General features: G+C 42.3%; 1 long non-coding RNA gene and 1 pseudogene across 2 annotated transcripts in view; both read right to left on the reverse strand.

The window, feature by feature from the left end:
- Positions 1–25,640, reverse strand: part of LOC139439051 (uncharacterized) — a 93,625-nt gene extending 67,985 nt beyond the window's left edge. The window contains exons 1-2 of one of the 2 annotated variants that reach the window (XR_011648909.1): positions 25,342–25,640; positions 19,638–19,698 (exon numbers count right to left, since the gene is read on the reverse strand). This is a non-coding gene — a long non-coding RNA (uncharacterized lncRNA). Of the gene's footprint in view, positions 1–19,637; positions 19,699–22,768; positions 22,926–25,341 lie in introns of those variants that run through there. The other variant, XR_011648908.1, reaches the window with a different exon arrangement.
- LOC101446661 (large ribosomal subunit protein uL18-like) lies at positions 1,635–2,988 on the reverse strand (annotated as a pseudogene).
- Positions 25,641–26,676: the final 1,036 nt, after the last annotated feature.

Here is a 26,676-nt window from a genome sequence, read left to right on the forward strand (position 1 = left end):
AGCTTTGTTTACCTGGAGATGTCTTAATCTCTCCCTTATTTTCGGAAGACAGTCTCAGATATAAATTTCTTGATTGGCAATTGTTTTCTCTCAGCACTTTAAGTATTTCATCCTACTATCTTCTTGGCTCCATTGTGTCTGATGAGAAATCAGCACTTAATTTAATTGGGTCTCCCTTTTTCATAAGATGTTGCTTTTTCATAAGATAAGCTTTTAGAACTCTCTTGTTGTCTTTTGCATTCAACTGTTTGACCATGATGTGTCTGGATATATTTCTGTCAGAGAGTCCCTGTTTGGTGTTTGTTAGTCTTCTTGGATGTATATATTCATGTCTTTTGCCAAGTTTGGGAAGTTTTATGTCATTATTTCTTTTACTATTTCCTCTGCTCCATTCTCCCCTCTTCCTCTGGGCCACCAATAATGTGTATATTGGTATGCATTATGGCATCCCAAAGGTCTCTTAGGATAGTTTAACTTTTTCTAATTTTTTTTTCTTTTTTTGCTCCACAGCCCACCCCAATTCAATTGTCTTGCCTTCAAATTCACTTATTCTTACTTCTTCCAACACCAATCTGCTGTTGAAATCTTCCAGGGAATTTTTCATTTCTGTTATTATGGTCTTCAACTCCAGTAGTTCTATTTTGTTCCTTTCTAAACTTTCTCTTTATTGAGATTTTCATATTCTTCACTCATTGTTTTCCTGATATCCTTTAATTCTTTCTCTGTATTTTCCATCACCTCTATGAGCATATTGCATATCATTTTTTTAAAGCCTTTATCCAGTATGTCCATAGCCTGGTCTTCTCCATTAATGTTTTCTGGATTTTTATCCACTTCCTTTGAATGAGCCATAATTTCTTGTATTTTTGTTTGTCTTACAATCTTTTATTGTACAGTGTACATTTTAATATTTTTAAATGTTGACTGGGATTTAGTCCCTGAGCTGTTTGCTTCTTGAGTTTGTATCCAACTGGTGATATGATGGAGATTTTCTTAAGGGCAAGGACCTAACAAAACCAAATAAGCCAATACAGAAAAACCTTCCATAGTCTTTTCAAATCATCTTTGTGTTGGCTGATGCTTACCCCAGAGTTCAGCGCTCCTATCAGGAAAGTCAGACTAAGGTAATGTAAAGTACAGAGCCCTCCCTGTCTTTTCTAAGCTTAAGTCTTGTCCTGTGCTTGTGCTTTCTATTGGCCTTAGAAGTTCTCCTGTTTACAGGATTTTGAATGATCCCTCTATTCTCTAGGAAACAGACCTTCCTCCTCTTCTGGTTGCTCCTTTGCAGGACTTAAAGCAAGTATGCTTTTGACCCAGGCTTACTGACTCAATTGTGTCTTACACTGCTTTCACTGTCCCAAGCTGCTTTTGCCCGGAGAACAGATTTAGGAAGAGCAACAAGTTGGAGGGGAGTTTCTTAGGTCAAGTTTTTCCCAGCCATATGGATGCCAGTGACCCATAGAGGGATCACCAGCTGGCTCCACACTGCCCTGGGGTATGGCTACGATAGGTGTCAGCAAGGGTACCAGGAGCTTCTCCTATAGTTCTTTGGAGATATGTTTTCTTGATTTGACACTTACCTAGTAAATACTGCCCTTTAATATATCCCACAGTTTTGAGGAAAGGTACTATTTTTAAGACTCATTCTTATAAGCATCTTTATCTTCTTCCATTAGGTAATGCATATAATCCACAATGTCCTGACCCATGATGTGCTTCCGCATTGAATTCCTTGCTTTCTGAATCATAACCAGGGAATCATTTGGTACTGTCAGGGATAGACAAGCCTCCATCCACAGCTCCCTTCAAAGCTCCAAAAACTTTATTTACAGTGGTAGTTTTTGCAAGTCCTGAACCCAAATAGCAGGTGAAGGTACCAGGTTGACCATCAATACTTTCCACTTGTATTTGTGGTGGTTTGATGTTATTTATGAGTTCCAAAAAGTGATATAGGTTATGTTTGTAAACTGGTCTGTTCCTCTGGGCATGATACCCTTTGGTTCATTTAAATCCAAAGGCTTTACATTTACTTGATTAAATCAAGATTAGGGCTTTGATTTGACCATGTTATTAGGGCATGCAGAGTTGAGTCCTCCCCGTCTTGGTGGGCTATATAAATGGATGCTCAATCAACAAAATGGAAGTAGCTAACACAGGAAAGAAACATATATGCAAGAAAAGAGAGAAGGCTCCATAGACACAAAAGAGGATACTGCAGCCCCAGGAAGAGAGTTGAGTCATTCACCTGATAGCTTACAGCTGACCTTGTGAAGAGACCAGAGGAACTGAGCTCGGAAAGAAACAAGTCCCAGGAAGAGAGACAAGTCCTATGCCAGCGTACAGCTGAGATTGGAAGAAGCTGGACTTACAGAGCTTTAAGAAGGAAGAGGAGGGCTGAGCCCTTGCAGACATTACCTGCCATCTTGCATCAACACGTAGCAACAGACTTTGGGTGAGAAAATACCTTTCATGGTACCTTGAGTTGGACTCTTTAGGGCCTTGTAACTGGAAGCTTCTACCTAAACAGATACCCTTTATAAAAGCCAAGCAAGCTCTAGTACTTTGCATCAGCACTCCTTTTGGCTGACTAATACAGTATTCTTCTCCAGTTACTTCCACTGGGCCTTCATGGATCTTGTCCATGCCAAACCTGTTGAGAAAGAAGCCTGTGGGCCAGCTGCTGGCCAGGACAATATGCTGCAGCATAATTGGTCAGGCTAACCTTCACACCATACTTTGGGAGTTTATGAGCATAAGCTGTGCAAACAATCATATCCTCTTCTACATTGGCATAAGCAATCTGACAAATGATGTCTCTGTTGGTTATACAAACTATCAACCTGTATTTGGGTGTGCTGTACTTATTTTTATCCTTGATTACCAAGTGTTTCCAAGCATACTAATCAGTTTTACTCTTATATTCTTCTAAATTTCACTTGGTTCTCTTTTGAAATAGGCCTTATTCTTGGCAACTTTAATAGAACCCATCCTGTGGAACAGGATGCAGCTTGCCAGAGACCTATGGAGGACAGGAGACTACATTTTATATCCAAACCATGGCACAAGGCAGCTGCACAAGGGACCAGAGTTGAGAACCTCACTGCTGTTTCCTGCAAAGCGAGGGGATGGGTGACAGTAACTGTTGCCAGATGCCAGTATTTAGCACAGTTTACCAGCCTCTTTCTTCTACTTTTCCCTGGATGCTACACAGTATTCTACTTGACTCTGGAGTTTCAAAATACATGATTTAGACAATTTCTGCCCGTTTAATAGTTGTTCTGGTGGAGGGCTGATTCCTGGAATGCCTACCCCCACCATTTTCCCACTATCCATTTTGGAAGGCTCTTCTCAGCCATCTCTTCCTATTAAAATCCCATTGTCCTTCAAGGCCAGCTCAAGTACTCACTCAGGAGAAGTCCTTCTGATCACTCCTGGCAGAAGTCACCTCCTATAGCACTTGGGGTCTGTTAAAACCATCTAACATTGACCTTAAATAATTTGCTTTGTGTTTTTCTGTACACAGATCTTCTTGTCAAAAGTGCACTGTGGGAACAATAAGGACACAATAACCTGCCCGTCCAAGCTCACCAACCATTGGACATTGCATTCAGTTTGAAATTTGTTGCCTCTGGCATTTGTCAGTGCTTCATAGAGAATTTGAATGATGTCCTAATTCTGGATTCAAAGGGTGAACTCTCAGAAGAACTTCAAGAACTTATGAGAAATCAAAACTAGGATCAGAACTATTATTGTTGCCAGTATTTGCAACACCTTTCTGAATCACATAATTTGGAAACAAAGCAAGGTTGCACACATGCTAATCCAGTTTCACGAGGTTATTTTTTCACAAGGGCAAGAGCACCTGGCTCATTTCATAGAGAAAAGCACCATGTGGTTTTTTTACTCAGCAGCATAAGAATGAGTTTGAGAATGCCAAGCAGACATTGATTCCTGTGTCTGTATACAGTAGAGTGAGCATCAACCACTCAAATTGGACTAATAATTTTCCCCTTGGGGAGTTGGAGCTGGGCTAAGGCACAAAGCACCAGATGGCTCCAAGGCTCCGATCCTGTCCTGAAGAACAACACCATCTGCAGAACTGAATTCTGTACTTGTTGACGGAGAAACACTTGTTATTAAGGTGAGAGCCAAGATGGAATGCACCTGTCTCTCTTGATAAGGTTTTCTTCTTTGCTCTCATCTTAAAGTGTTGTTTCATAAGTATCGGGCTACACTGCTAGCAAGGAGAACACCTCTGCAGTGCTGGGGACTTTCACTACTTACAATGACTGTGGTAGATCAAATCATGTCCCACACAAAGATATGTTCAAGTCCTAACCCCTCAGCCTGTAGGTGTGAAGTCCTTAGTAAATAGGATCTTTGAATATCCTACTAAGATGAGATGAGTCCGAACCTAGGCAGGGTGGGCCTTAACCTAGTATTATTAGAGTCCTTGTAAGCAAAGGGAATCGGGACATGGAAGTACAAGGCATGGGGGGAGACAGAGACAGATCACCAAGTGACAGAGGCAATGATTGAGTTATGGATTGCCAGCAAGCCACCAGCGAACACTATAGACTTTGGAGAAGGCATGGTCTGCCAGATCCATGATTTTTTTTTTTTTCAGGTACCAGGGGCTGGAGATTGAAGCTGGAACCTTGTATGTGCCACATTGGCTTCCCTGAGTTGTTTTGTTTTTGGTTTTTTTTCCATCTGTTTTGCTTGTTGCTCTTTTTTGTTTTCTCAGGAGGCATCTGAAACTAAACCCAGGACTTCCTATGTGGGAAGTGCAAGCTCAACCACTTGAGCCACATCCACTCCCTGAACCCATGATTTTGAACTTCTCACCTCCAAATCTGTGACTCTGTATTTATTTCTGTTGTTTAACCCAACCAGTTTGTGGTATTTTGTTATAGTAGCCCTGGCAAATGAAGGCAACAACTCTATTTTTTACAGTCTGAAAGAATGATTTCAAATGTTGATGATGTAATCCAACCCCCTGTCTATTTTTGTAAATAAAGGTTTTTTGGAGTACAGCCACCCCATTTGTTTACGTATTGTCTATGGCTACTTACTGGCTAAGTTGCGTAGTTTCAAAAACTATGATATTTACTATATGTCCCTTTATAGAAAATGTTTGCCCACCCCTGTCCTAAACAGTCTGCCTCTTTAGATTTCTTAAAGTCTGTTCTGGGGAAGCAGATTTGGCTCAACGGATAGAGCATCTGCCTACCACATGGGAGGTCCAGGGTTCAAACCCAGGGCCTACTGACCTATGTAATGAGCTGGCCCATGTGCAGTGCTGATGTGCACAAGGAGTGCCATGCCATAAAGGGGTATCCCCCACATAGGGGAGCCCCACATGCAAGGAGTGTGCCCCATAAGGAGAGCCACCCAGCATGAAAAAAGTGCCGCCTGCCCAGGAGTGGGGCCACACACATGGAGAGCTGATACAGCAAGATGATGCAACAAAAAGAGACACAGATTGCCGGTGCCGCTGACAAGAATATAAGCGGACATAGAAGAACACACAGTGAATGGACATAAAGCAGACAACTGGGGTGGGGGGGAAGGAGGGGAAGGGGAGGGGGAGGGGGGAAGGGGAGGGGGAGAGAAATAAAAAATAAATCTTTGGGGAAAAAAGTCTATTCTGGTATTTTGGAGCCAAGAAGCCAGGAGAGGCTGCAATGTGTATTACCATGTTGACAGAAGAGCCAAGGACCAAGGATCACTGGCAGCAGACCCACTAAGCCACAGTCCTCCAGGAGAAAGCATCACCTTGATGAGGACTTGACTTTGGACACCTCCTAGCCTCAAAACGGTGAGACAACAAATTACTTTTTTTTAAGCCAACCCGTTGCATGGTAGTTACTTTGGCAGCCAGGAAGACTAAAACATTTTTTTGGTACCATAAAATGAGGCACTTCTATTGCAAACACCTGAAATGTGGAAATGGCTTTGGAACTGGGTAATGGACAAAGGCTTGAATAATTGTGAAGTGCTTGATAGAAAATGTTTATGTTGCTTTGAAGAGACTGTTGGTAGAAATATGGATGCTAAAGGAATTTTTGATAAGGGCTTAAAACAAAATGAATGTGCTATCTGAAAACTGGAAAAAAGGCAATCTTTGTTATAAAGTTTTGGCATGGAACTTGGAAAAATTATATTCTGATGTCAGATTGAAAGCAGTACTTGAATGTGATGAACTTGGATGTTTAGCTGAGGAGATTCCAAGCTAAGTGTGGAAGATGAAGCCTGTTTCTCCTTGCAGTTTTTAGTGAAATGAGAGAGGAAAAGGATAAGCTGAGAAATGAACTCTTAAGCAGAAATTGGAAAATTTGGAAAATTTTGAGCCTATCCAGGGATAGCATGTTCTGAGACAAGCCAGAAGTGGCTCTATCAGGGATCTCCCTGAGCTTCTAGAAAGCAAGTCCCCAGAGAACTGGGCTGCATGTAAGGGTTCAAGTGAACATGGACCCAGTCAGCCATTCCAGTGCAAGTCGGGATTGGAGACACAGTTATCTAGGAAGGACCTATGGAAATTCCTTCTGTCTAATGGTTTCAATCTTGTGAACTTCACACAAAGCCAACAAAGTTTTTGCAAAATTTGTACTAGTGGAAACTCCATCAGCCTGGACTGAAAGCAATAGAGAAGGAATGAATTGAAGGAAGAATGACTTCAAGGGCAGAACCATGAAGGCTGAATTCTGAATGGAAGAGACCTCCTTGTAACAAAAGAGCAGACACACCGATGTGTGTGGAAAAGGCAGATTCACCCCTGTGTTTGGAGGAGGCAGGCCATCTGCCCTGGCACTTGGAGGGGGAGGCCTTGTGGCCTGTTGTTAAGGAAGAGTGCTGCCAGCCCAACACCTGGAGCTAGTGGAGCCTGTGTCCCTGCATTTGTGGAGAGCCTGGCCTCCATCCTGATGCTCAGAGAGGATAGGGTCTATACCCCAGTGTTTGAGGAGAGCATGGCCACTGCAAAAGCTTGGAAGGGATGGGACTGCCACACCATCAGGACCAGAGGACAAAACATTAATCCAAAAATGACTCTCAGACCTTGGGCAGATTCCAATTTCTCCCTTCTGGAATGGGAATGTTTATACTATTCATGTCTCCTGGAAGCACATCTAATTTTCATAGGTACCTCTGACAGGATTTGTGCCTCAGGACCCACAGTGGATTTTGAGGTTAGTTTGTACTTAGCATTGTTGCAAAATGACTTTAGGTTTTTGGGATGTTGTGATAGAGTGAATGTGTTTTGCATGTGGGAAGACCCCATCTTTTGGGGGCCCAGTGAGTTGACTGTTCTTAAACTTAATCTATTCCTGTGGACCCACTGTAAATAAGATCTCTTCAAGATGTTACTTCAGTTAAGGTGTAGCCCAGTTGAATCAGGTTGCACTTTAATCTGGATTACTGGAAACTTCTGTAAGCAGAGTGAAAGTCAGAGGGACAAAAAAAGAAAAGACATGAAGAACAACCAAAAGCTGCAAGTCCATAGAACTGAGAAGCCAGAAGAGGTGACAATTTTTTTTCTTTTCTCTTTTTCCTTTTCTATGCCCAAGTTCATTAGAGATGAATCACAACATTACACACACCATGTACCAGTTACTACTAAGAAGAGGGTTGCTGAGGAGAGGTGCCAGCCTTTCCCAAGGAGCTTCCCCTGATCCTGAGAAGCCACCACAGTTACTTTCTTCCCTGCTAACTTAAGGCCCTTGACCTTGGCACTGATTCCATTAAAACATGAAATAGGAATTTAAAAACTGAAGTAGCCAAAATGGCCTGATGCAAATGCTCCCTTAGAGAAGCTCAGAGTCTGGGATGGGATACAAAACACTCCCCAAGAATGCAGCATATATTAGGGGCATACTTTTTTTTTCTATATTGTACCAATTTCTGCCTTTTGACTAGAGATCTTAATCCATTTACATTTAACAACGTAACTACTGAAAATGCAGGACTTTCTTCTGCCATTTTGCTATTTGGGCTCACATATGTGTGCCATATGTTTTTTACCCCTCAATTCTTCTGTCAATGCTTCCTTTGATTATTTACTTGATTTTTTTTGCAGTGCACAACTTTGAGTCCATTCTCATTTCCTTCTATATATTTTTTCAGATTTTTTTTTTTTGTGGTTACCATGGGGCTTAAATTTCAACATGCTAATTCTATAGCAATCACATTTTATTTGATACCTACTTAACTTCAATAGCATGCACATATACTGTTCCTATATCTCTCCTTCCCCAACTGTTTTTTGTACTTGTTACAAATTATAGTTTTACACACTGATTATCTATAGTCATATATTTATTATTATTTTTATGCATTTGTACTATAAGAAGTAAAAGGAGAGTTAAATACAAAAATGTATAATATATTAGTACTGACATTCATAATTACTCATACGGCTACCTTTGTCAGAAATCTTTGTCTTTATACCACTGTGATCCACTGTCTAGAGTCCTTTCCCTACAGTCTGAAGAACTCCATTTAGCATTGCTTATAGGATAGGTGTAGTGATTATGAACTCCTTACGTTTTGTTTATCTGCAGATGTCTTCATCTCTTCCTCAATTTTGAAAGACAGTCTCACATATGAAATTCTTGGTTGGCAACTATTTTCTTTCAGCACTTTAAATATTTCATACCACTGTTTTCTTGCCTCCATGGTTTCTGATGAGAAATTAGCATTTAACCTTATTGAGGCCCCCTTGTATAAAACATGTTACTTTTCTCTTTCTATAGAAAAGAAAGTATAGCTTTCACAATACTCTTCCTGTCCTTGGCATTTGACAATTTAACTATGAGTGTCTGAGTGTTGCTCCCTTCTAGTTTATCCTGTTTGGTATTCATTAGGTTTCTTGACATTGTATATGCAAGTCCTTCATTAAATTTAGGAAATTTTCTGCCATTATTTATTTGCATATTCCTTCTCCCCTTTTCTTTCTTTTTTCTCCTTCTGGGACCCCATAATCTGTATAATGTATGCTTGATGGTATCCCAAAGACTTAGGTTCTGTTTGGTTTTTTTACTTTTTTCTTTCCATTCCTCAGCCTAAATCCTTTCAATTGTCTTGTGTTCAAGTTCACAGATTTTTTTCTTCTGCCAGCTCTAATCTGCTTTTGAAACCCCCTAGTGAATTTGTCATCTCATTTATTATGGTCTTCAACTGAAATAGTTCTGTTTGGTTCCTGTTTAAAATTTCTATCTCTTTATTCAGAGTCTCATATTGCCCATTCATCATTGTTTTGGTATCCTTTAGTTATTTCTCTGTGCTTTCCTTTATCTCTTTGAACATGTTGAAGATTATTTTTTAAAGTCTTTGTCTGTTATGTCCAATGTCTGGTCATCTTTACTTCTGCCAGTGCCTCCAAATAAAGAAAACCAGCACACAACAGAAACAGAAAATGTAAACAATGAGGGAGTGGGGAGAAACAAATTAATTAATTTAATTAAATATATATATAAAAGTTCCATCACTTGCATCACATCATGGATTACCAAACGCCATTGTTCCTTAAATTGGTTCTATATTAACCTCAATTTAAGTTTCAAGAATTTATGAGTTGTCACCATAAAGTCAACGTTGTGTCAAGAGTAGAGGGTATAATTTAGAATATCTTGATGCACTTTTGAAAGAGATGGACAACACTTCCGAGGCTTTCTGTGTTCCCTAGTTAACAATAGGCTGTCTATCTCACAGAACAAATAAAGAATTCTTAGTGGTGGAGTAGAAACAGAGGCAGTATATTTAAACCATCATTAAAGCACACTTACAGGGAAGCAGATTTGGCCCAATGGATAGGGCATCCACCTACCACATGGGAGGTCCAAGGTTCAAACCCAGGGCCTCCTGACCCATGTGGTGAGCTTGCCCACATGTAGCGCTGATGCGTGCAAGGAGTGCTGTGCCCTGCAGGGGTGTCACCTGCATAGGGGAGCCCCATGTGCAAGAAGTGTGCCCTTCAAGGAAAGCCAGCCTGCACGAAAAAAGAGCAGCCTGCCCAGGAGTGATGCCACACACACCAGAGAGCTGATGCAGCAAGATGACACAACAACAAAAAGAGAGACATAGATTCCCAGTGCCACCAGACAAGAGTGCAAGTGGACACAGAAGAATGCACAGCGAATGGACACAGAGAGCAGACAATGGGGTGGCGGGGAGAGAGGGGGAGAGAAATAAATAAAAAATAATAATAAATTTTTTTAAAAAATAAAACATTTATGCAGCTTAGTCCTCAACATTTCCTTTGAAATAATTGCCATCCCCATTTACAGATGAGTAAACAGACCCAGAGAGATTAAGTGACTTAGATGGCTGCCAAGTGGCAGATCCAGAATTCAAACTTAGGCCTTCTGCACACAGATTTCATGCTTTGTCTATCTTGTCTGTGCAGAATGCCTGTGCTCCAGCATTTTTTTTATTGCTTTTAAAGGGCTTGAAAAGACATTGGCTTTCATATAATTTTGATATTTGACTGTCAAATCTTCCATCAACAAAAGTACTAACATAAACTTGAGGTAAACTGGTGATCACAAATTCTGAAATTAGTGAAGTTCAATGTAAAGAGACTTATCCTAACAAAAATAATTCCAGTTGATGTAACTCAAAAGACTTGTCTAGGATGTTCTAGTGAGAAGGGCATTGGTATCTTACACAAGTAATTTTCTATTAGAATTTTTTATCTTGTCAACCAAACACTTTCCTGACACTTGGCCAAATGAAAAAAAAACTTTCTTCAAGTAGCTTTCAACTTTTCGTTGGACAGATCCAAGTTCCTTGGCTTCTGCTGCTAAAGTTGACTCATGAATGTTACTTATGTTCAGTGTCTGAATTGGCAACCAATAATATTTATGCTCTTTCCATGACCAAAAATATATGAGATGTTGCAAGCACACAGCTTTGCAGGGAAGCAGAACAAGTTTCTGGCCTACACACAGAGCCCCAGTTTACCAAAGAGCAGCTCTGCCCAGGGCTTTATGAGATGGGAGATTATTTGACAAAACAGAATCCCACAAAGAATCTGGGTGGTGTTAAATTGTGGATAATTAGAGGGAATGTCCAACACATTAACAGGCCAGATATCTGGTGGCCTGATTTCCCTGTGCCTCAGTGACTGCTCAGCCTGTCATTTAACCTGGCTCAGGAATAGGCTTCTATTTCCACCTAAGAGCTCAACTAATTACTCATCAGGAAATGTATATTAAACCAAATGTGGCACCACTACACACCACCTGGAAGCCTAAATTCTTCCTTTGTCATAAATTAGGTCATTAAAGAAAAATCTAAGTATACAAAAACACGTTCTCTTTCAAAAACATCCAAAAGATATTTAAGTCTTCTAGCTATTTCAGATGCAGGTGGGTTGTTGTCCAAACCAGGACACTGTACATGGCAAAAGCAATGCTATTAATAATTAAGCTGTGACAGCAGCCATAGAGTGAGACTGACATAAGTGACCTGAGATATAAGGTCCTATCACAACAGACCACACTTTGTAAATACTGTTTTAGAGGATCATCATATTCTGATGGATACGGAAATCTGACTCCATGCCCATCCTAAACATCAGACAAGGGTTTATGGTTGACTGTGGATTAAAACTCAAAACCCAGAAATCAAGTTATTGTTTGTCTTTTCCATGCATGGAAATTACTTTCCATTGCACAGTTGGTTCTGACAGGCTACTTCTCTTAAGAGTCATTGTCTATCGCTCTTCTTAATATTCTTATCCTGCTTACAAAAATTACTTGAAGCAACAGAAAATTTTTATCATCCTGCATCATTTTAGACCACCACTATTCTGCCAGTCTCTGAGGCAGAGCCAACAGCCTCCAGTATGCTTTCTTTCTCTCTGTAATGGAAGACCTCAATTTTAGCTGTGCGTGTGGCCACTATTTTAGTTACCCAGGCTGCTCAAAGCAGAGACCATGAAATAAGCCATATTCAAACAATGGGAATTTATTAGCGTATGGTTTTGAGACTGGGAAAATGTCCAAATCAAGGAATCATCAAGAAAATGATTTGTTCCTGAAGACTAGCTGCTGGCAATCCTTGACTCCTCTGCCACATGACAAGGCACATGGTGACATCTCCTGGTCTTACCCTTCTCTTCCAGGTTACTTTGATTTCAGCATCTTCCCTCTATGTTTTTTTGTTTGTGTGGTTTTGTTTTGTTATGTTTTGGTTTTGCCTGAGTTTAATTCTCTTATAAAGGACTCTAGAAGGGGATTAAGATCGATTTTGCTTCAGATGGGTCACGCCTTACCTGAAGTAGCCTTCTCAAAAGGTCCTACTTCAGCGGACCCACAAAAATGGATTAAATTTAAGAACATGTATTTCTGAGGTTCATACAGCTACAAACCATCACATCCACCTAGAATAAGATTACATTTTCCATCCAGCTTCTCTTGCAGCTAAATTGTACTGTGTTTAGGATCATGGGCTCAAAGTAGAATTGGTATGTACATCTTCCAAGAAGTGTTCTTAATGGGAAGGTGAATAATCTTCTTTGCCTTTCTTCTTTTCTACTGGCTAAAACGTGAACCTAATAGCTGACACTCCAGCAGCTCCCTTGGACAATGAAGGAACATTGGGAATGGAAGCTGAGAATGGCAGAACAATAGGCTAGAAGGAATCTAATTTCCTGAATCACTTTGAATGTTTGGAAACATTTTAAAATATTTTTTGGAAAATCCATTGATTCTCTGACCTTGGAGCACCATTCCAGCTGTGGGTATTACATTTCCAGACTTCTTGACTATGAGAGAGATATAAATTTATATCTTGTTTACATTACTAATATTTGTAATTATTTTTTATTTGCAGGCATATCTAATATCTAACAGATACATTTTGCCTTTTCCCTCCTCTCATAGCCAACACTAGGGAGAAAGAATATCATGGGTGATGCTAGGAGTATAGGGAAATGTAGAAGTGGTTAAGAGTGGCGGTTCCCTAAAATTTCCTTTCAACTGCCACATTTCAATTCATCAATCATTTATTAGGCATTTTTTATATAACTATAATAACTTGAGATGAAAGCATTTACAAACATAAAGACTTTTACAAGTATATCCTGCGTTTCTCCCAACAGTGATGTGAGGTAGGCACAGGAGTTACTAGCCTTACGAATGGGTGAGGAAACATAAACACAGAAAAGTTAAGTGACCTGTCCAACATCATACAGCTAGTATGCTCAGTGTTACGCAATGCACTATGGAGAATAAAAAAAGACCTTTCTCTTTGAAGATAGACTCTAATGGCACTGATTTTCACTCCACCTTCAACAATGGTGTTCCCATGGGAGTTGTATTAGTCAGTCAAGGGGTGTTGATGCAAAATACCAGAAATCAGTTGGTTTTATAAAGGGTATTTATTTGGGGTAGGAGCTTACAGTTACTGGGCCATAAAGTGTAAGTTACTTCCCTTACCAAAGTCTATTTCCACATGTTGGAGCAAAATGACTGCCGACATCTGTGAGGGTTCAGGCTTCCTGTGTTCCTCCCTTCCAGGGTCCTTCTCTCTGAGTTGAGGGTTCCTCTCTTCCCAGGGCTTTCTTCTTCCTGGGCTCAGGGTTCCTCTCTTTCTGGGGTTTGCTTCTCTTTCCTCTGTGCGCTTACTTCCCAGGGCTCCAGCTTAAGGCTTCAGCATCAAACTCCAACATCAAAGCTCCAATATCAAAAACCCACAACTCTGCCCTTTGCCATGTCTTTAATGCCCTACTGACACAAGATTGATTACTTAAGTAATCAAATAAACCTCTGAATCCAATATAATCTCATATGCCCAGAGGAAAAGACCAGCTTACAAACATAATCCAATAATTCTTTTTGGAATTCATCAATAATGTCCAACTGCTACAGGATGTTGCTGCAAGTGGAGAGTCAACCCCTTGTCATGTCTATGGTTAATCTCAGACTTTCCATACCCTCAAACTTCCCCATATTTGAAATCATAAAGTCTAACTTTCCCCTCATCAGATATACCTCTCGATTTCAAGGTTCGCCGCAGCCTCACCTTCCTCCTAAATGTGCTCCCAATCTCCCAGCCTACTCTTTGCTCCACTTTCTTTCCTAGCCACTCTAGGTTCCACAGTCCAACACTTTGTGGTTATTCTGTACTCCACCCTTCACCCACTCTGCATGCTTACTTACCTCTACCCTTCAAAAGTCCAGCCCTGAACCCAGCCACCTACCTGCTTCATACGCTGGGTTTTCCTGAGAACTCTTTGAGAAGATTACAATTATATGGCTGGATGCTGCAAAGTTGGAGACCTCTAGCCTCAGCAGGGCCCTCCCAGCTGTGTAGACACCTTTCCCTGTTTCCTCATTCAGCCAATTCTTCTCTTCCCCTCCTGCGCTGTTCCATTCTTTCTCTTCTCTCCTGAAGTCCCCACCCCACCACCTCTCACCTCACGTAATGTAAAAGATTTTCTCTCCTACTTCACAGAGCTAAAAGATAATAATACAACTAAAACCAACTTTCAGTTGCCCTTTACACTTGCATGCTCCCCCCATTCGTACTGCTACAAACTTATCTGTGCCCATCTTAACCTCTTTCCTGCCTGTTCTCCTGTTCATAATCCTTCCACTGCCAGAATCTTGATCCTCTCAATCTCAATTTACTAATTTTAATGAACAGATAAATATTTGCAAACCTCTCCGATCTTGAAGGAAAAGAAAGGCAGACGGGGGGGAATCCTAAACTAGAAATGACACCCCCTCTCAATAGGGCCCTGTATCTTTCTCTTCTCAGCTAGCCCAGCTTCTTGAGATGCATGCTCCAAATCTCCATGATCTTACTTTCCTTTTGTATCTCTTCCCAATACATTCTGTTTTCCTTTCTCAGCCCTCCATCAAATTTTCTGCCCACCCCCACCAGACAGGAGCCAAGATGCTGCTCCGTGTTTCTGTAATTTGACTTCTCAGTGGCATTTAGCACTGTTGATCACACCTTCATTTTAGCAATGGTCTCTTCCAGGACATAAGTCTTTCCTGCTTTTTTCTTTTTGTCCTATTTCACTAGTCTTTGTCTTAATTGTGTTCCCCAGAAAGCATAGCCCGAAACAAAAAGCTTATTTGCAACTACTTTCCTAGAAGAGTATAATCCCAGTGAAGTAGGAATGAGTGAAATGGGGAGAAAGTCAGGGAAGGAGAGAGAACAAATGCAAGGGAGTGTGATGACTTAACTGGACACTGCTTGGCACCGAATGCAACTCAGTCTCGTGACCCAAGAGCCCCTGTGAACTATTGTGTCACAAAGCAGTCCATCCTAGAGGAGGAAGGAGAAGAATTCTTCCACCATTTTTTTTTATTTGTCTCCCTTCCCGCCCCCCACGTTGTCTGCTCTCTGTGTCAATTCGCTGTTCTTCTGTTCCACCTACTCTTCTGGCCAAAGGTTTGCCCCAGTGGATGCCAAGCCCTCCCGCCCCCCAACACACACACACTTCCAGGCCTTATGTGCATGAGCACTAGGCAGGCCCCTCGCATCTTCCACCTCGGTGGCAGCAGGGATACCCAAGTGGCCACATAGGTTGAGGTGAGGTACTGTTGGATTGTGCCCATAACATTCAAGGACCAAGGCGGTAGCTAGGCAGAGCTCACCCAGGCTTGATCATCTTGATGGGATCAGGAGTGATCAAAGGTCCAGGAAACAAGTAAGGATGAGAGGCTCCGAGGTGGTGCAAAAGAGGGATCTGTTAACTCTCCTCTGTGGACTCCTCTGTCCCCTTAAATATTGAGATTCCCTGAGCTCTGCCTTGGTCCCTTTTCTGTTCATACCATTATCCCAAGTTTCACATTCATATATTCTTCCCTGCAGGGACCTCAAACTTAGCATGTTAAAAACTCCTCTCATCCTCTTCCCCCTCCAAACTTTCTCCTTCTCTGCATATTTGACCTTATTGGCTAGCACCATGCTCCTAGCTCAAGCCAGAAATCAGTTAGCCTAGACTCATTCTCCTCACTTATCATGGGATGACCATATCCACTGGTCCCCAAAGCCTTTCACTCTACCCACCCAATATCCCATCATTCATCCCCTTCATTAGTGTAGCTTTCATCAATTCTTACCTAAATTACACAAAACCCCCTGGGCTGGTTTCTGACCTCCGGTCTGGTCTGCCTTCAATCTATTTGCCACATAGTTGTAGTGTAACTTTCCAAAACCTTATCGTACAATCCCACTCTATTTAAAATCCAAAACTTTAGCACAGCCTCCAGGTGGTGCTTTTCAGCCTGGCCTCTGCCCGCCCTCCTCCTCCCTGCAACTCACAGATGCTCAAACTTCTGCCTCATGAGTGATCTCTGTTCCCTTACTATGTCCCCATGCCTGCCATGCCTCCTGCCCAGAGTGCCATTTCTCTCCTGATTGACTCCTTAAAGCATCACCTGCTACAGAAAGCATTCCCGTCATCCTCCCCAAGGCTGCATAAGGTGCCTGGGGCTCCCACACGCTCCTCTGCCTGGCTCTGCCCATGTCTAATAATTGCTGCTCTCTCTTCCCTTCAGGAGAGCGAGGGCCATAAAGTCAAGGGGCTGTGTCTTTCATCTGGAACATATTCGGCCTTTGCCTAATGTTGGTTGGATAACTGAGAGAGACCGGGAGGGTGTGCCAGCAATTGCACACTTTCTGGAATCGTTACTACCTTGCTGGGCGAGTGCCCGAGAGTTCTATAAACTGAGATGCCACAGAGCGTGTCAGATGTATGGATCTTTACATGCGACTCTTAAAAAGAAATTTACTAGGCTTCAGAGCTCTAATGTGCTCTTAAAACTTAAAAGCCAATCCTGATAATAAGCTTTAAGAAAGCACCTTACTATAAAGCCAAAAGTTGTGGCTTAAACAAAAGGATCCAGCTAAAAGATCTTTGGCTTGTGCTCTTTTGAAAAACTTCATTTAGAAGTGGAAAAAGTTAATAATGCCATTCATATATTCATTCATGTCTTTAACAAGTATTATTGAGCACTTAGTACATGCCAGGAATAAAGAAGAGAGGCATCAAGTTCCTGACCTTAAGGCACTAACAATGTGATGAGGGAAATAACCCCTTCATTAATTCAACAATTGCTTATTACATGCCTGCTCTGTCCCGAGTATTTGTCAAGGGACTGGGAATACAGCAGTGAACATGATACTTGCCCTCGCAGCATCTGTGCTCACTTAGGATATAAGACAATATGAAATTAATTAAATATTACAAAATAATTGCAGGTGTAATAAATGATGTGACAGGAAATTAAAGCAAGCTAAGTGAGCACAGAGTGAAAAGAGATGCCTCTTTTAGGAAATGACATTTGAGCTAGACCTAAATGATGTGATTATACCCTTTTTTTTAAGATTTTTGTTTTTTAGTTTTTTTGTCTCCCTGAGATAGCTCCCTTGTCTGTCTGCTCATTGTCTGCGCATTGTCTGTTTTCTCTTTAGGAGGCCCTGGGAACTGAACCTGGGACCTCCCGTGTGAGAGGCAGGTGCCCAACACTTCAGTCACATCAGAAGAGTAGTTTTGCATAGAGGTAAGACAGAAGATAGAGGGGTCTAGCCAGAGGCAAAAACAAATGCAAAGGCACTGCTGACCTTGGCAGGTTGCGAGACAGGAAGAAGTGCCATGTGCAGGAGACCGGGCAGGGAACAGATCCCGTAGGGCCTTGTCAGCCATGGTAAAGAATTTAGGATTTATTCTGTGTGGGATGGAGACCAAGAGAGGGTTTAGGACAGGAGAGGGTCACGACCTTGCTTACACTGTAAAAGATCACTTTGACTACTCTTAATATGTGTTTTTAAAAAATGGACCAGGGAACACAATAGAGTTGAAGCAGAGATCATTAGGAGGCCAACGCTGTATTTAAGGTGAGAGTTGATATTAACATAGATTAGAACAGTAAAAAGTCATCAGATTTGGAATATGTTTTGAATATAGGAACAATCTTGCTGACTGGTTTGGATAAGTGGGGTAAGGGAAATAAAAGATTCAAGGATGCTTCCCAGTTTTGCCCGAGGAAATGGATGAATGGTGGTGCCGTTTATTTGGAGGAAGAAACCAGGGAAGGAGCAGGTTTGGGGAAAATCAAGATTTTGTTTTTGTACATGTGAAGTTAGAAAGGCCTATTAGTTATCAAGTTGAGATACCCGGCACTTTGTTAGAGAGCTACACCTGCAGTTCTGGGAAGAAGTGGAGACTGGGAAGAAGTGGAGACTGAGAAAATATGGAAGGCAGCACTGAAAACCTTGGAAAAGATGAGATCATTAGGGAGTAAGTGTGTAGTTGAATGAATATGTGTTGAAACAGTGATACTTACAATGAGCTCTAGCAGCAAAGGGCCCTGGTGGCTGGAAATACATTGAAGAAATGTCATTTGAATTGGGTCAAAGGGAAGACATAAAGTTCTTAACAAGTGGAGGATAGAAGGCATTCCAGGCAGATGGAAGAGGATAAGCTGAGACAAGCAGGCTGAAAAACACATTTCACAGAATGAAAAACATCAATAAGCTTAGCATGATAGGAATATAGGGTGGGGTGATGGGGATTAAGGCTGGAAAGAGCCTAAAGCGAAATGGGAAGGGATTGAAGCCATGCTAAAGACTGCTGCCTTGATTCTCTGGGCAGGCATGTACCACCAAAGTCTTTGTTTCATCTTCAATTGACCGAGGAAAATGGGGTAGTGCTGTTACTTTCTTATTCAGAGATTTCTAGTTATGTGTGGTTAACTCTTAAAGGACTAAAAAATGAATGCAGGGAAGCAGATTTGGCTCAACTGATAGAGCATCCACCTACCACATAGTAAGTGCAGGGTTCAAACCCAGGGCCTCCTGACCCATATGGTGAGCTGGCCCACACGCAGCACTAATGTGCACAAGGAGTGCCATGCCACACAGGGGTGTCCCCCAAGTAGGGGAGCCCCACATGCTAGGAGTGCACCCCTCAAGGAGAGCTGCCCTGCGTGAAAAAAGCGCAGCCTGCCCAGGAGTGGCGCTGCACCCATGGAGAGCTGACACAGCAAGATGACACAACAAAAAAGAGACACAGATTCCCAGTGCCCCTGACAAGAATGCAAGCAGACAAAGAAAAACACACAGCAAATGGGCACAGAGAGCAGACAACAGGGGTGGGGGGGAAGGGGAGAGAAATAAATAAAAAATAAATCTTAAAAAAAAAGAATGTAAACTCACTACACAAGCACACATACAAGATACTTCAACTTACATTTAAAATTCTCATGATATGCAAAGAGTTACATAAATGAACACACACACAGTATCCATTTGGTGGACTGTAAAGGACCCAAGTGTGGTCCAAGTCCCCAGGATCTGAGCCAAGCTTCACCATTTACAATCAGTAGGGAGACATTGGTCTAGTTTCTCACCCACACTGTGCTTCAGATTCTCCAGGGAAAAGTCGGGGCCATAAGATTCCAAGAAAAGCACTTAGCACAGTGCCTGGAACATAGCTCTCAATTCATTGTCGCTATTATTTTATTATTACTCCCTGTGGAACTATTTGTTTTCTAAGCAGTAATCCACATTCTGCCTTTTGTTCACTTTTAATTTTCCACATATTTTGATGGATCTGACACTTAGATTCTGAAATAAAATGGAACTGAATGTCGATCCCCTTTAGGAAAACAAACCTGTATCAATCCACTCCCGTCAGTCCAGGCGTACATAAGTGAACGGCGTTCCTTAAGGAACCTGTGAAGAATAATAAATGCCATTGGTTCACATTCAACTTTAGAGCTCAGGCTTCCAACTGATCCCCAAGATTGGCAAACTTTTGCCTTTCTCTTCTTTGGAGTATGCGCCTTGCAAACTGCCTTTGTTTTTGTAGAACCAGAACAATTGGTTGAAAAGTAAAAAATCCCACCAGTCACCTGGCAGTTAGCTCTTATTTCCATCCATCCATCCCTGGCCTCACTGAAAAGACAGGTTGTTTCAGTGCCATAAATGGAGTGCCAAGATGAAACTTGATCTTTGGGTCTCAAATTTGAAAGGGATAACCAACAGTTTTGAGACACTTCAAAAGAACAGGGGCCAACCACTAAAGTGAATGTTTATTAACTATTCTTATTCATTATGTGTCAATTCAAGTTATATAAAGAATTTTAACAAGAACCAGGAAGCCAAGGATTCAGGGACCTCAGGGCAAAAAAAAATGAAAGAATCATGGTCTTCCAAATCAGAGGTCTCAAAAGTCAAACTGTCTTGGGACTGTATAACCCAGTGAATCCTGTGGGGGAAGATGGACTGTGTTTAACAAAACCAATATGAGAATGTTCTCTCATGAATCATAACAAATATCTAATACTAATACAGGGAGTTAATAAATGGGTGATTTGGGGAAAAACACACCAAAAGTAAGATATGGGCCATAGTTATTTTGATGATGCTCTTTCATAGTTTGTAACAAACGTTTCACAACAGGGCAAAGTGTTAGTGGTGGGGTGATGTATGGGAGCCCTGTATGATGTTACATGTTTGTTTTGTAAGTTCACAACTTTTACTATACACTTATTGTTTATGTATGTTCATGTATTTGTGATACACTTCAATAAAATTTTTTAAAAAATAAAAGTCAAACAGGTCATGTGATCATCATCATTATAATCTCGCCCATACTTTTGGAAGGGACATTGCTTAGTTTTGGTAGTATAAGGAATACTGTGGGAAATATTGTATCTTTCTAAGAGGAGGTGGCACTGAAAAAAGTTATACTTTTGAAGAGTTTCTGGGAAGATAACAGTAGGCAGCAAATCTTATCCATTTTTTGTTGATTCTTATTAGCACCTCAACAGTTTTGAAATTTTGGAAAGTCTTGGGAGATATCCTCCTGAGCAGGGCAACAGTATTCTCTAGAAGGGTCCTGGCAGTAGAGGAAAGGGTAGAGATGACCCCTTAAATGACCTGTGGACTGTGAACGTTAAAAGATTATCAGAGAAGTAGTTTTTGCGTAGATGTGAGTCACCCCCTAGGGCCTCCCAGAAATTACGCGGGAGGATGTTGTGAGCTTAAGGAGGAATTCCTTGGCCAGGAGGAGAGACTGAAAGAGGCAGGAACTTTGGGGTATTAGCTTGTCTGCAGATGACCCCCCAGTCTGGTGAAGTCTGGAATATTTGGGTCACAGTTATGCTAGTGGACATGTATTTTTCCACTGCCCCAATTCTGGGAAGCTCTTGAGCAGGTTGCATTCTGTTCCATCCAAGGACAAGTGTGGGGAATTTCCCTTCACAGTTACCAGCACTCATTATGTGCAACCCTCCTTCTGGGTTGGGCCAGAGGTGGGGAGGGCCACCTGGCTGAGTCCTTGAGCAGGTAGAGCCCACGACCTGAGAGGTGCCGTAAGACCCATGCCCCCACACCATTTTACCAGTGGCCTCTTACATGGTCTGATATTACTAATATTAACATCTTTAAATCTTAGAATATAAGATCTGGAAGGGACATTTTACAGTCTCTAACTGCTGCCTCCTTGTAATTTATATGCAGTGGATTTTTATGCAATCCCACTTAAATAACACACATTTGAGTCTGTTCATTTATGCAGTTGACTGTACAGAATTCAGGAAATGAGGAAGGAGGGACAGATGAGGATAGCAGATGGGGCTACTACAGACACAACCTATACCTTGGAAAGGCAGTGCCTGAGTAACAGGCCCACCGAAGCCCAGAAGTCACGTCCAATCTCACCCTCGTTGACTTCTCACTCCATCTCCGTGCTGAGAGGGCTCATGCCACCCAAGATGCCCATGGGGTGTTACAGCTAAGCCTGCAGCACCCCCCACACACAGTCAGAACATTTCGTCTCAATCACAGCCAATCACAAATCTTCTGTCCTGTGTCCCATTTCCTCAGATCCATACCCTGCATGAACCAACTTGAGGAACAAACACTCAGCAGCAAATCGAGAGACCTGGCTTCTTGTCCTGTTCTGGGTCCCAGTTTCCTCATCTCTAAAATGTGTGCCCTGGTCAGGCATCCAGACTGGACCGGTTTAGAGGCAGAGCTGCGGAAGGAGACGCTATCATTGTCCATCATGAATTTGCAGGAGGAACAAGGCTGGGGGCTTGGGAAGCCAGTGGACAGGGGAATAGGGCTGTGGGGACTGCTGAGCCTTTGGTTAATTAAATCCCTGTCGGAGGTGGAGGTGAAAAACCTGTATATGGAAAGGGCATCGGTTTGGCTTTTGATAGCTCTGATTGGGAAGATAGCTCTGATTTGATTCTTTCTCTTTTTTTTGCCCTGAGGTCCTTGAATCCTTTGCTGCCTGGTTCTTGTTTAAATTATTTATATAACTTATCTTGCCACATGATGAATGAGAATTCATAATGATAGTCCCTTTTTATCATTAATGATTTTTATCATGGCATTCTCTTAGCAAAAGTTTTGATCTGAGTGAAAAAGTTTGTTGAGGGCTTCTAGGAAGGAAAGGTACCCTGAGTGCTACTGGCAGCCACTCTCTTTACAAGAGAGGATCAGTCATAGGATGAGACTTAGCAGGTAATAAATATGGCTAGAGTACCCGGTTTGAAGAAGAAGAGGTAAGAGATAAGACTGGAGATCTCCCTAGGAAGCTCCTACCCTGAAGAAACCTACAGTTTTGTCCGTCTTTGTATTTCCCACAGAACTTGTCAAGGAACTTTATAAAAATGCTTAAATATAAGGCTTGTGCTATCATACAATTACTCTGAGTATATGATTGGTTAATAAGTGAACATTTGTCAAACACCTATTTTCTGTTAGATGCTATGAGAGGGGTTTCACATACTATATCATCTTAATTCTCCTTCAAGTTTGATTCTTCAGTGGTCAAAGGGGATGCATCCGGCCAAGCCAGAATTTCAAAAGACATTTCTTCCCTCCAGATCCAGAGCACTCAAAGGCTGCATCCTGCCAGAAATCCAAAAATCAAAGAGTAACATGTTTGTAAGCTCTATGTGTTCAGCACTTACAAGTTCCTAAGGAGAAGACAAAGAAATGTGGAAAATGGTCCTTTCCTTTCAAGGCATTACAATATTGTTGGGACCTCAATCTAATACCCAGGGAATAATTAAAGTACTGTTCTCTAACCTGAAGGACATGTTTTTTCTGGGAAACCACCCAACTCCTTGGCTCAGAATAGCTTAAAGCTCCCACTCTGCAGCTCCAGCGATAGCTGGTTGGCCCCTGGTGGGCTCTGGTCCCAATTTGGCCAATTATAGTATCTCATTTCCATGGGTACAATCCACTGGTCCAGGTTTGGCTTGGCACAAGCTGGGCCTATCAGAGCCCTTCCCCTCAGTGTTAAAGCTGGGTCACACTGAAAAGCCATCTCCAGCTGTCCTTCATGGCTAAGCAGAGAGATGGGATGAGCAGGGGCTGCTGGAGGCCATGTTTGCTGCCAAGTGGAGAAAGCCAGTCTGCAAGAATAAGGCCAGTACAGAGAGAGAGACACACAGATGGAAGCAAAGATAGAGAAGGAAAGAGAGTTGTTGCAGTTCTGAGCCTTTTGTTCCTATTGTCCCTGAAAGCAGCCAAACCCCAATCTTTCCTGAAGTTAAATTAATTTTTCAATAAATTTCCCCTTCTTTTAAAATTATTGGAGCTGGAGTTCTTTTACTTACATACAAGAGTTCTCACTAATACTAGTTTCCCCCCAGATACCACCAGAGGTAAAATTACTATGGTGTGGTGGCGGACTTGGCCCAGCAGATAGGGCATCTGTCTACCACATGGGAGGTCCGCAGTTCAAACCCCGGGCCTCCTTGACCCGTGTGGAGCTGGCCCATGCGCAGTGCTGATGCGCGCAAGGGGTGCCTTGCCACGCAGGCAAGAGAAGGATAAAGGGATTCCCGCATAGGGGAGCCCCATGTGCAAGTAGTGCACCCCTATAAGGAGAGCCGCCCAGCGCGAAAGAAAGTGCAGCCTGCCCAGGAATGGCACCGCACGCACAGAGAGCTGACGCAGCAAGATGACGCAACAAAAAGAAACACAGATTCCCTTGCCGCTGACAACAACAGAAGCAGACAAAGAAGACGCAGCAAATAGACACAGAGAACAGACAACCAGGGTGGGGGGGAAGGGGAGCGAAATAAATAAATAAATCTTTTCAAAAAATTACTATGGCGTGATTTTTTAAAAGCAGTTTTTTATTGAGATATATTCACACTTCATATAATCCATTCGAACTGTACAATCAAGTGGTCTCAATATAATTACAGATATGGCGTTAAAAAAAATAATGCAAACTCACTACCATCTTTCAAGGTCTTTTAAAAAGCTGTTGGAGATGTAAGATTCTGAAGGTACCCCTTGCCTAGCTCTCTACCTCCACAGCTGCCACTAATTCATAAAAGGTAAATGGAGAGGTGTTATGCAGATTCTCCGAGGACATGGAAAACTATTATTTTCACCAGTAGGAGGAATGGTTGTCATGAGAGATGTAGGAGTGAGCCCAGACCACAAAATTTGACCCTTCAAGGGTATCTGACCATCAGTTTCTTCCCTCTAGTACTTGGTCTTTGCTTCCAAGTCAAGCTGGTCCACCAGCTTATCCTTTCTCTATGTCTGTGGCCAGGTTTCTCATTTATGGTGTGATCTAAGAGGCTGGGGGAAAAATCTCCTCCACCACCTTACCACTGGGTAACTGAGTGGAGGGAAACTAGCATGTTTTGGGAATTTCATAGAAAATGAAGAATCATGAGATTCTATGCAGGTGGGGTGGAAGCCGTTGGGCAGCTTAGGAGAAAGGACAGCAGTGGGAGTCATGAAAAATATGGAGAGAAGGATAAAGGGATTCCAGAAACGACTTCAGTAGCTTAGATTGCCAATAGCCTGTCTTATGCGGCCTCAGGGAGGAGTGGGGATGGATTGCTGTCTTAGGAGCAGGTTCAGAGAACCCCAAAAGCTAATCCTGCGCTCAGAGTCTACAGCCAACAAAGGGTGACCACGTTACGGTTTCAAGAAGAGCTCCTAGCAATCTTATGTCCTCTGTCCTGTTTCCTGCCTCTCATTGGCACACACACTGTTCTGTATCTACTGCAGAATTGCAGGGTGGGGAGAGCTAAGCTGACCGTTTTCTCAGGTTCAGTCAAGTCTCGGGACGAAAGGTGGGATGACTTAGTAGGCGTTCCAGAATGGCCCAACCTTTCAGAGAGAGTGTTGCCACTTCGCATGGGGCGATATCCAATTCTCAAAAAAAAAAAAAAATTCCGTTTCTGGACTCATTAGGGCAACAAATACACAATTGAAAGCTGATAGGAATAAGCAGATCTTTGCTCAGTGCAGGTGCCCCTGGGTAGAAATCAGGGTTAACAAAAGGGCAATGAGGGAAACTAGGCATTGAGCACATTTTTAAATTACCTTCAGATCTCTGATACCTTGAGGACAAACAGTCACAGCTCAGACATCTTGCTGTGGCTCCAGCTCATATTACAAGAGGAAAGTCATGCGGCAAAAAAGCACATGCAGGGGAAGAATGAGTCACTGTGTTAGCTCTGCACTTAGCATTTTGAAAACAAGAAGGCTGGAACTTAGAGATCATAAAAGGCAAACACGCTCTGATCGGTTGGGGCTTGCATTTGTATTTAGCCCACTTCTCTAGAAGCCAGGGAAGGATGAAGCAAATTCCCCCATGCTACAAACTGTTAACATCATGGGAGGAGAGGATTTTGAAAGATTGTCCTAAAAATGTACACTCTTAAATAAATATGCGCTTTCAACACCAACTCTGAAGGGGAAAACCTGTCACATGCTTCTGTCTCTAACCTTTACCCCATGATAATGTACCAATTTGCAGCAGCCACAGAGAAGTGGCTGACGGTATTAGTGACGAGGACACATTAACAAAGCTGTCATGACAAACCCAGAAGCAGTAGCAAAATTAATTTTCCCTTCATTAATAATATCCTAATTTGCATGATTAATATGTCATCGTAGATAAACACATGCAGCTATGAATAAAATCACTGAACAAAAATGCCACCTGCTGAGCAAAAAGAATAAGACAAATAAATGACTTGACACAGCTAAATAAGCATGAGATGCTGTATTTCCCCCAAACAATATTCTAAATGCTTGAAATATTACTATTATCGGGACAAACATCTGAGGAATGCAGAGACAAGTCTTCCAGGCAGTTTTCATCAAAGAATTAGCTCCTGGGTGTGCTTGACTCTCCAGGTTGCCATAGCACAATTCCTAAAATTCCAGAAGAGGCCAATTTTCGCCTTTTCACTGAGCTCTTCCCACTCCTTGTTCTGCTTCCCATGCTGGGCCCAGGCCACGGGGCAGATCATTTAAGGCCAGAGTGGTGCCACGAATTAGCCCAGACACACTTCCTCCAGCTGCAAGCATCTGCTGTTTCTGGCAGGCCAGCCTCGGGCCAGGATATTACTAGAGGGCATAAGCAACAAGTAGGGAGCAGAGGGGAAGCAGAAACAGGAAAAGACCAGAAAATGGCCACATGGGTGGGGTTGGGAAGCTTCTCAGGAAAGTCAAGGTGCTGGGGCGACTGAGGGACTGAGTTTTTTATCGTGTTTAATTTTAATTCATTTCAATGTACCTGGCTGCACATAGCTAGTGTCTACCGTGTCAGACACAGCAGGAAAAGGGGCACCCTGGACGAGGAGTAAAGGAAGCGAGGGTCTCTCGGCCCTGACCTAGCTGTGCCACCTTGAGTGACTCATTCACCCTCCC

This window comes from Dasypus novemcinctus, chromosome 5 (genome assembly GCF_030445035.2).
Source record: "Dasypus novemcinctus isolate mDasNov1 chromosome 5, mDasNov1.1.hap2, whole genome shotgun sequence".
NCBI classification, from domain to species: domain Eukaryota; kingdom Metazoa; phylum Chordata; class Mammalia; order Cingulata; family Dasypodidae; genus Dasypus; species Dasypus novemcinctus.